The sequence below is a fragment of the Myotis lucifugus genome, unplaced genomic scaffold (genome assembly GCF_000147115.1).
Source record: "Myotis lucifugus unplaced genomic scaffold, Myoluc2.0 scaffold_106, whole genome shotgun sequence".
Lineage (NCBI taxonomy): Eukaryota > Metazoa > Chordata > Mammalia > Chiroptera > Vespertilionidae > Myotis > Myotis lucifugus.
The window spans coordinates 2,520,869-2,531,022 of record NW_005871154.1 but is presented as its reverse complement, the minus strand read 5'-3'; the positions used below and the strand labels follow the sequence as shown (position 1 = coordinate 2,531,022).

The 10,154-nt window shown below is 40.5% G+C and overlaps 1 pseudogene; it reads left to right on the top strand.

The window, feature by feature from the left end:
* Positions 1-1,966: 1,966 nt before the first annotated feature.
* On the top strand, positions 1,967-3,071 carry LOC102419215 (annotated as a pseudogene).
* The last annotated feature ends 7,083 nt before the right edge of the window (positions 3,072-10,154 follow it).

Sequence of the window (10,154 nt, the reverse complement as noted above, 5' to 3'; positions counted from 1 at the left end):
TTCTGACAGGTGTGAGGTAATATCTCATTGTGGTTTTAATTTGCATTTCTCTGATGCTCAGTGACATTGAGCATCTTTTCATATGTCTATTGGCCATCTGTATGTCCTCTTTGAAGAAGTGTCTATTCAGGTCCTTTGCCCATTTTTTTATTGGATTGTTTTTTTTTGGGGGGGGGGGTGTTAAGTTTTATAAGTTCTTTATAAATGTTGGATATTAACTCCTTATCAGATGTATCATTGGTAATATGTTCTCCCATTTAGTTGGTTGTCTTTTCATTTTGTTGATGGTTTCTTTTGCTGTGCAAAAACTTTTTAATTTGATGTAGTCCCATTGGTTTATTGTTTCTTTTGTTTTCCTTGCCTGAGGGGATATATCCGAAAAAATATTGCTACAAGGAATGTCCAAGATTTTAGTGCCTATGTTTTCTTTATTTAAAAATATTTTTTTATTGATTTCAGAGAGGTAAGGAGAGGGAGAGAGAGATAGAAACTTCAATAATAAGAGAAAATCATTGATCAGCTGCCTCCTGCACACCCCACACTGGTGATTTTTATGGTTTCAAATTTAACATTTGTCTTTAATCTATTTTTGAGTTTTTATTCTTGTGTATGGTGTAAGAAGATGGCCTAGTTTCATATTTTTGCATGTATCTGCCCAATTTTCCCAGCACCATTTATTAAATAGACTATCTTTATCCATTGTATGTTTTTGCTTCCTTTGTCAAATATTAATTGACATAAAGGTGTGGGATTATTTCTGGGCTCTCTATTCTGTTACATTGATCCATACATCTGTTTTTATGCCAGTACCATGCTGTTTCGATTACTATGGTCTTTTGATATAGTCTGACATCAGATAGCATTTGTTTCTTTGTTTACTTGCTTGTTTTGGTGTAAGGAAAAATGGTTTATTCAAGAGCTGGCAGCCTGAGTAGATGGGGGACTCTCGTCCCAAAGACCATCTTAAACTCTCAGTGCAGACAGAGTTTTTTATAAGGAGGAAGAGGGAAAACAGAACAAAGAGATCAAGGGGAGGGGGTTGAAAAGTTCTCTATGCACACACCAGAGTCTACTCTGATTAGGACTTCAAACTGGTTAAGTGATGGACCGGTGTGCGTCATCCCTGGTTTTGTTATCCTGGTTTTACATTTGAAGGTCAGCAAATGCCCGGAGCTGGACTGCCTAAAGGTCAGAGTCTGCATTTTTTTGAAGCTAGTTCCTAGAATCCTTATGCAAACATACTGTTTATCAGTTTATTACAAAAGGTTGTGACTCAGGAACAGGCCAGGTGGAAGAAATGAACAGTGCAAGGTATGGGAAAGGGCACAGAGTTTCCATGACCTCTGTGGGTGCACCCACATCTTCGTGTGTTCACCAACTACTAGTAAGAAGCTTGCATATTTTTTTTTAATTGGGTAGGGAAAACAAATTTATCATTGGCTCAATTAGCATTTCTTTCATTATTAATGAGGTTAAATATTTTTTCTCAAATAAGTATTTCTTTTTTGAAAATCATCTATGTCCTTTTTCACCTCTCTATTTGACCATTTAATAATTTTTCTTATTAATTTTCATGTGAGTTAATTGTTATCTTCCATATACACTGCAGATACTCTCTTCATGTTTGTTGCTTTCCATTTGATTTTGGTTTTTCTGGGGCACAGAATAACATTTTTGAGGTACTCTAATGTATTGCTTTTTAATATTGTGTTACCTTTTGCTACTTTTAAACAGCCTCCTTCCTAGAGATTTGATAACCATTCTTTTCTTTCTTTGCTTTTATTATGTTTGTTAGTTAGTTTGTTTGGCTTAGGAGGGAAGTGATTAAGAACCCAAAATCTATTTTTAAAAAAACTCCAAATCTAGAGTTCAGACTGCCTGAATTCAAATACCAGCCCTACCACCCATCAGCTCTATAAATTACTTATACTCAGCACCTCAATTTTCTCATCTGCAAAATGGGGACATGAATGTACATGCACCTCAAACAGTTGTGGTAACAAATCAATATATGTTCTTAGAAGCTTACAGTAAGTGCTATGTAAGTTTTATGTATTAATATTTATTTGCTGTAGATTTAAAATATGATAGCTAAGCTCTGTTTTCCTGCTTTAAAAAAATTGCTTAATTCCCTCGCAGGATCCTTCACCTGCTCTCAGTGCCATAGACTACGACTATGTGGTGATCGGCAGTGGCTCAGGTGGGCTGGTCAGTGTGTCTCAGGCTGCCAAGCTGGATGCCAGGGTCACCGTGGTGGAGAGCCACAAGCTGGTTGACACTTGCATGAATGTCCGAAAGTGTACCCAACAAGGTGACGTGGAACACAGCTGTCCCCCCTGAATTCATACATGATCATGTTGATTATGGCTTTCAAAGTTGTGATAAGTTCAGTTGGCGAGTTATTAAGGAAAAGTGGGATGTCTCGATGAGCAACCTGAACACCATCTATCAAAATAATCTAACCAAGGCCCATATAGAAATCTTCCCTGGCCATGCAGGGTTCCTGTGTGATCCCAAGCCCACAGTAGAGATCAATGGGGGGAAATCCACTGCTCCTCCCATCCTGATTGCAACAGGTGGCGCACCCTCACATCTGCAGGAGAGCCAGGTGCCAGTCCAGGACTAGCCAGTGATGGATTATTTTTTAACTGGAAGATTGCCTAGCTGCAGTGTCATTGTTGGTGCAGGATACATTGCTGTGGAGATGGCTGGGATCCTTTCTGCTCTGGGTTCTAAGGCATCCATCACTCATGATCCGTCATGATAAGGGACTTAGAAATTTTGATATAAGAATCAGCTCCAACTACAATAAAGAGCTGGAGAATGCTGGCACAGAGGTCAGGAAGTTGAAAAGACTTAACTCGGGCTTGGAACTCTGCATGGTTACTTCAGTTCCTGGTAGGAAACCCACCTTGACCACAATTCCAGATGTTGACTGGCTGCTCTGGGCCAACTGGGTGGGACCAAATTCTGGGGGCCTGGATTTAAACAAACTGGGGATTCAAACTGATGACAAAGGTCATCTCATAAAAGCAACACATAATTTCATTCATTTAAAACATAAGAAATAATAAAATAAGGGAGACAGGCCCCTTTACTATATGTTTTTTAGAGAAAGGTCACATCCTTGAAGCAGCTTTGTAACATACAGAGCACAGTCCTCGGCTCCAAAAACAACAAGAAATGATTCTGTGCACTTGTGTTATTTAAATGTGAACATCGAACGTGGGAAGGGCTTCCGGAGGCTGGTCGCAGAATGAGGGACATTTTAGAAGTGATTCCAGAGAGAGAGGGACTCAACTCCTTCCGAAGTTCTTTCCTCTGCTAAGAGTTCATAGTTCAGTGAAAGATTTTGGTTTTTGCATGTGTTCTTGTCATTTTACTTTTTTTCTGAAAACAATTTCCCAAACTTTGAAAATAAATTCTTCTAAAAAATTGCTTGTTTTTTTAAACATGTTTTTCATAGTTTTACCTACTTGTTTTTTGTTTTTGTTTTTTAGGATGGAATTTTAGTCATGCTCCTAAAAAGATTTTCAATGAGAATTTTTGGGGGGCAAGGCCAGTATCTATAGAATCCGCACAATATCGCTCCTCTTGTGCGGATTCTATAGCATGATAAGAGGTGGTGGTAAGAGCAAGTGGTAAGAGCAAGAACTAAAGCATCAGATACACCTAGGTTTTTGTGTATCACAGTTCTGCCACCTTCTAGCTGGCTGAACGTGGTCAAGTTACTTCCCTGAGATTTAGTTTTCTTATCTCTAAAATAAAGTAGTAGTAGTAGTAATAACAGAACCTGCTGTAAGCCAGATGTCTACTATGATATGGACAAAATATGATATATTCATACAATGGGATGTTATTTGGTCATAAAAAGGAATCAAGTATGACATGTGCTACAACATGGATGAACCTTGAAAACATTATGCTAAGTGAAAAAGTCAGTCCCCAGTGACCACATGCTTTATGATTCCACTTATTGAAATGTACAGAACTGTAGAGACAGAATGTAAATTAGTGGTTGCTTGGAGCTGGAGAAGATGGGAAACTGGAGGGTGAAAACTAACGGCTACCAGGTTTCTAGTTTAGTCTCATATGGTTTGAAGTGATTGGTAGTATCAAGAATATGTGCCTGCATTTTTGTCGCAAAGGAGGATGACTACTACACTGGAAAATTTACACTTAAATATGGGAATTTCCCCTAACATAGAAAGGCTATTCAAAAAACAAACGGGCAGTCATGATGATAATCATATCCCTGATATAAGAACAAAGATAAACTCCCAGAAAACCCAAAATCTAAGGTGGACAGAGGAAAAGGGTCCCTAGAAGAGTACAGAGAAGGAAGGGTGATATAGATGGAAAGAAAAGACACAACGAAAAATAATGGAAGATAATGGATTAAAGAATTTCAAGGAAGGAGTAGTGATCAAGAGTGTTAGTATTATACAGAAGCCAGATCAAACAAAGACTGAGAATTATCCATTAGCTTCAGCTATTAGGAGGTCATTCCTATCCTTAGTAAGAGAAGTTTAATTGGTCTGATGAGGAGGACCCCTAATTTCAGTGGGCTAAAAAGGAAATGGAAGATAATGATAGAAAGACATATACTCTCTGCCCTAGCTGGTTTGGCTCTGTGGATAGAGCATTGGCCTGTGGACCTAAAGGTCCCAGGTTTAATTCTGGTCAAGGGTACATGGCCGGGTTGTGAGCTTGATCCCCAGTAGGGGGCATGCAGGAGGCAGCCAATTAATGATTCTTTCTCATCATTGATGTTTCTATCTCTCTCCCTCTCCCTTCCTCTCTGAAATCAATAAAAAATATTTTTTTAAAGAAAGAAAAAAGACATACACTCTCTCAAGACTTGGGGATCCAGTCCCAACATATAGGAACTGGATAATAATAAACATATTTAATCCTTATGAAGCAGGGACTATTATTACCCCTATATTATAGGTGCAAACAGGCTTTGAGACCCAAGGTTATGTAAGGAGCAGACTGGGTCTCACACCCAGACTTGTCTGACGTCAGAGCCAGAAAGAACTCTTCCGCCCTGAATCACACTGCCAGCATTTTATAATGGCTGTGTGTTTTAGGGCAATCTCCATAATCACAGATTCTCAGACTAGGAAGTGATTTGAACTTCATTTCATTCTTGTTTGCACTTCAGTGGTTCTTTCTTAGATCCTTAAAGCCGGAAAATATCTATTCCGGATCCTCTCATCATGCTATATTTATTCCCCTGTTACACTTGTTTTTGAATTGTTTCTTCCTCTCCGGGCGATAGAACTCTGATTGTTTTATTTCCCCCTCTGAAGAATTTCCCATCTTCTCCACCTCGTTCCACTTGCTTGACAAGTGCTGACTTCATCCTTGTCTCCAGGGCCGGCCGAGTCATGCAGCCTTGACCAGTTAGAACGCGGCATCCCTCTGGTCACTGTGGTAAGTTTAGGGATAAGCTTGCAAACAAATTCAAGCCACTGCAAATCGCTTTCAAGACAACATACTGCTGTGAAAGAAGTCCTATTTTCTGCCAGGTTACTAGTAGAGTCTTGGAGGATGTAGACCTGGCGCTCCGGGGAGCCATCCTCCCTGCACATATGATCTGAGAGCGAAGCCTGCACTTGGGAGAGCAGACCCAGAAGATGAGAGAGTTGGGGTTCCAATGAGCCCCACTCAAGCCCCATTGGAGGCCAGCTCCTCAGAACCTTTCCTCACATGAGCTAATACTTTTTGTTCATTTGTTTAAGTCAGTCCGAGTGGGATTTTCTCTCACTTGACAGAAACCAGGAAAGATTTCATGTGTAGCCTGCATATTTTCTCCCCCAACAGAATGGTAGCCGTGGAGTACCCTAATCCTTTCCTAGTTCTCGGTGCTCCACCCCCACCAGGACCTAGGATGCTGCCTTGTATGTAGTAAGTGCTCAGTAAATGCCTGATGGGTTCAGAGGAATTGAATGTGGTCTCATTCTGCAATAGTCCCTGAAAGGTGCTTCAGAAAAGCTTCCTATCTCTAAGCCTGCTGTCTGTTGCTTTTGTCCCTTAGTCACAACAGTAGCCTGCAGAGGAAGTTTCAAATATTTGATCTTTCTGTTTGAGTCCACGGTAAACTGGAATTTGGCGTAAACACGTCCTTGGAATGTTCACGGCATGCTCCAACAACACAGCTCAGAGCAGGCAGAGTGGATTCCTCCAACAGTGACTCAAAAAATGAAGAGCTCACCCTAGTCCTTTGTAAAAAAAACCACACACCTAAAAACTGTTTTTTCTCTGGGGGTTAATTCCTTTCACACAAAGAGATTGACATCCTCTCAAATAAAAAATGGGGCTGAGAATAAGAAGATTTTTCTGTTTGTTGCTGTGAAAACTTGGCAGCTATTCTGTATCAACATGGCCATAAGCTATTGTGGTTGTGTACAGTGCAGGAACACTGCTGTCTGGGGCTGGGCTCGTTAAACAGGAAAAATATAGACAGAAAGACATACTTTCAGAACACATGGAGGAACACTGTTAAACAACGTGTCAGCTATGGACAGCAGGAAAATCCGGATTGGCTTGAATTATTAACTGCTGAGATTGTTGTATCCCATTGAAATACGTTCAGGAGAATTTTCTGCAATACCTGTATGATAAAAAAAACAACATCCTAAAACACGGGAGGATATATAGTGAGTTGATCATATTAAGATTTCAATTCATGGTAGCTATAATTGTAGCTGACCCTTACTGAGTACTTATTATGTGACAGATACTGTTGCAAGCATTTTACGCATATTAATAATAAGTAGGGACCATTATTACCCCCATTTTACAGATATGAAACTGAGGTGCAGCATGGTTACTTAACTTGATCAAGGTTGCACAGCCTGTAATGGGAAAGCTAGGATTCATACCAGGTACTCTTCTTCCAGAGCTTCTGTTCTTAACCATCATGCTTTTCTGCCTCTGAATATTTGCACAGACAAATTGATAAGTTTGTGGAACTATGGGAATGTGATACTTGGGGAAAGTCACCTTGCACCATCGATTAAAATTTAAAGTATATATGCACATACACATGTAGATTGACCTGAAAATCTAAGAGCATGTTCTGCAGAAGTAATAGGTGTATACTAAAGGGTTTATATACCAGAATACTTATTGCAACATTGGTGGTAAGAACTGGAAAATCCTGAATATCCAGGAATAAGCGAAAGTAGAATAAACTGTGACACAATCATATTTGGCAGGTATATTTTGAATGAATTGGGTCTCAATCTGTTGATCTGGAAGTACATCCGTGTTCACTAATTAAATGAGAAAAGCAAAAAGCAAAGGACTTGTGTTGTGTGATGCATTTTTACAAAACAATGATCTAATAATATATGACTGTGAAATTTTTTTTGAATTTTGGTTGTTTTTGCCGTGGGTTCAAGTGTGAACATGAAAGAAGTAAAAGGGAGCAGAGAAGAGTTTGGTGATGAAGGAAATAATACATAGTGGTAGCTAACATTTATTGAGTGCTTATTCTGTGTCAGGCATGGTGCCTAACATTAAATTTCTCTAAAAGGTTGCAAAAACATGATTCAAATCTAGTGCTGATTGGCCCAAAGCCCATGATCTTGACCATCACACTGTAGTCAGAAAAGAAGGTGGGGCCAGAAGGGACTCTTGTTTATATGGTTAAAAAATTATAAATGGAATGCTTCTCTTGATATGATATATGTAATTTTTAATAATAAATAAAACCACAAGGATCTAGTTTCCTTGGATTGTCACTCTGGTCTCATGTCTAGAATAAATTGATCATGAACTATTCCAATTCTTTCAACATGGGAACTTTACACTCGGCCAGCTGGCTGGTCAGTCATAAGCTGAGCATACACTGTGCAGGACAGGGACCTTGAAGTGAAATTGAGACCAGCCTCAGGTGAAATGCAGAGCAGCAGGGAAAGGGTGTTCCAGATCGGCTCCGGTTTTCCGACCTGCTCTGCAGGCGGCCCAGGAAGGTGTTTTGGTTATAGTTGCCCTGTGGGGATTCAGGTCCTTCTTGAGTTGGCCAGGGAGTTTGTCTCACACTGGGACTCTGGCAAGGCCTGAATTCTCCATTTTATTAAGAAAGTGAGCTTCCTGAGATCCCTTGGTCTCATGGGTCACCCGTCATGTGCCCGATGCTCTGAGTGTACAAAGCTAATGCCGATGATAAAGAAGATAAAACCATGATGACCTCATCTATCATCCTGGAATCAAAATATAATTACATCCCTTCAGTCTCTTCAATTAACTGCTCTGCCTTCATTTGCAGAAAGTTCAATACAGGGTGGGACAAAAGTAGGTTTACATTGTTCGTATGGAAAATAATACAATAATTTCCAAATAACACGAGAATAAACTCTATATTTCATGTACTCATGTAAACCTAATTTTGCCTCACCCTGTATCTCTCTGCCCTGAACTATTCAAGAATTCAAAACATTTTCTTAGACCAAAGGGTTATGACCCACTTCCAAAAGCCAAGTTGAGAGAAAACTGGTGAATTGATCAATGCAAAAGTTTCTGTTTTTCTGCCACACTGGGTCCCCACTATTCTCTCACCGGGCTTGACTATGGCTGCGGTAATACTATTGCTGGTCCAGATCCTGCCCTGCTGCATGACTCACCAATGTTTGCCTTCGAGGTTCAGTGCATTTGACTTGGCTCACTTAGTGCACAGTCCTGGTGTTCTTACTGTTTCCCAATGGCATTCTCGTTGGCTGGGCCCAACCTTCCAATGACAGCCCTTCTCCTATGGATAGTACCTTCCTGGGGCCCTTCATCTTCTTTCCTGCCAACCGATCTCAGTCAGCACCATCCCAGTCCATCTGGGTTCCACTAACCTTGAACCTCAAGGAGAAAGGGTCAGAGCCCCTTTATTTTCTCTCCTTATGACTGCCTCCTTGCAACACTTCAGGGGCACCATCCATATTGTATTCAGAAGGAATTGTATCCCTCAGACATGGAGCCATACATCCCTCAGGGTGTATGCCTCAGACATCCTCAAAGAGTACAGGCACCCATCACATCGGTTACAATATGAATGGTGCCTCCTGGAGTGGTGCAACTCAGCACTGACCGCGATCCCAGCTTTCTATCGAAGGGGATTGGGAAAGAATAGATATTTCAATACTAAGACGTCCCATTATTCCCTTCTTCCACGGCAATAGGTCTCTTGCAGTTGCATAATTAAGAAGGGTTTCTCAACTCATTCTTGCAAAACAAAGATCTGCTTCAAAGTGATTCTCTGAAGCTTAATTTTTTAAAATAAAATAGATTTTCTGCTCCTCCAGGCACCCCATTACACAAATAATAATAGCTATCATTTATTCAGCTGACACGGGGCATTCTTTACATGCATTATCTCATCTCTCATAGAAGAATTCTGAGTCTAATAATGGAGCTAACATGTACAGAAATTATAGTACAAAGTAGAATGTGAAAAAAATTATATGAGTGAGGTAAGTGCCAAGCGCCAAGAGAGCTCAGAGGAGAGAAGGGATATTTCCAGCCAGAGAGGCTCATTCAATCAACATCCAGCACAAAAGTATTGTGTGTGTGTTTATATCCTGGTCTCAAGAATCTGAGATCATGGGCAAAGGAGAAGGAAACAGATCATCTTGACAGTGTGATGTCATCTGATGACTGCAATATGGCCATCAGGGCAGGCTCCTTGGAAGAGGAGGCACAGGAGCTACAAGATTGGAGGTTTCGGGGGGCTTCTGAACAGATAAGGATGGGTTGCACCTGGATCTCATTATACCAGCCCCGTCCTCTAGAAGAGAGAGAAACGGGGGGTTGTTAACTTCCCTATTCGATTCTCCTCCAAGGGCCTAATTTTGAAGCCTTTAATGGTAACCAGCCCTTCCCCTCTGTGCAACTGGCTTTCCTCCCACTGAAGATTGCACTGCACTTTTCCCTATTTAGCTCCATTCCGTTTGTGACCTCCTCTCCAATTTACCAATTCTGATTCACATCCTCCATTTTTTCTCCCACTGAGAAGAAACAGCCGACGTTTGGACTTCCAAACCTCTTGGAAAAAGGCCAAGCTTCCATAAACTCCAGAATATTATTGTGTGAATTAAAATGTTCACAGGGTATCAACCATGCAGCTACTCCAACATTTATTTTGGAAAATATTACAT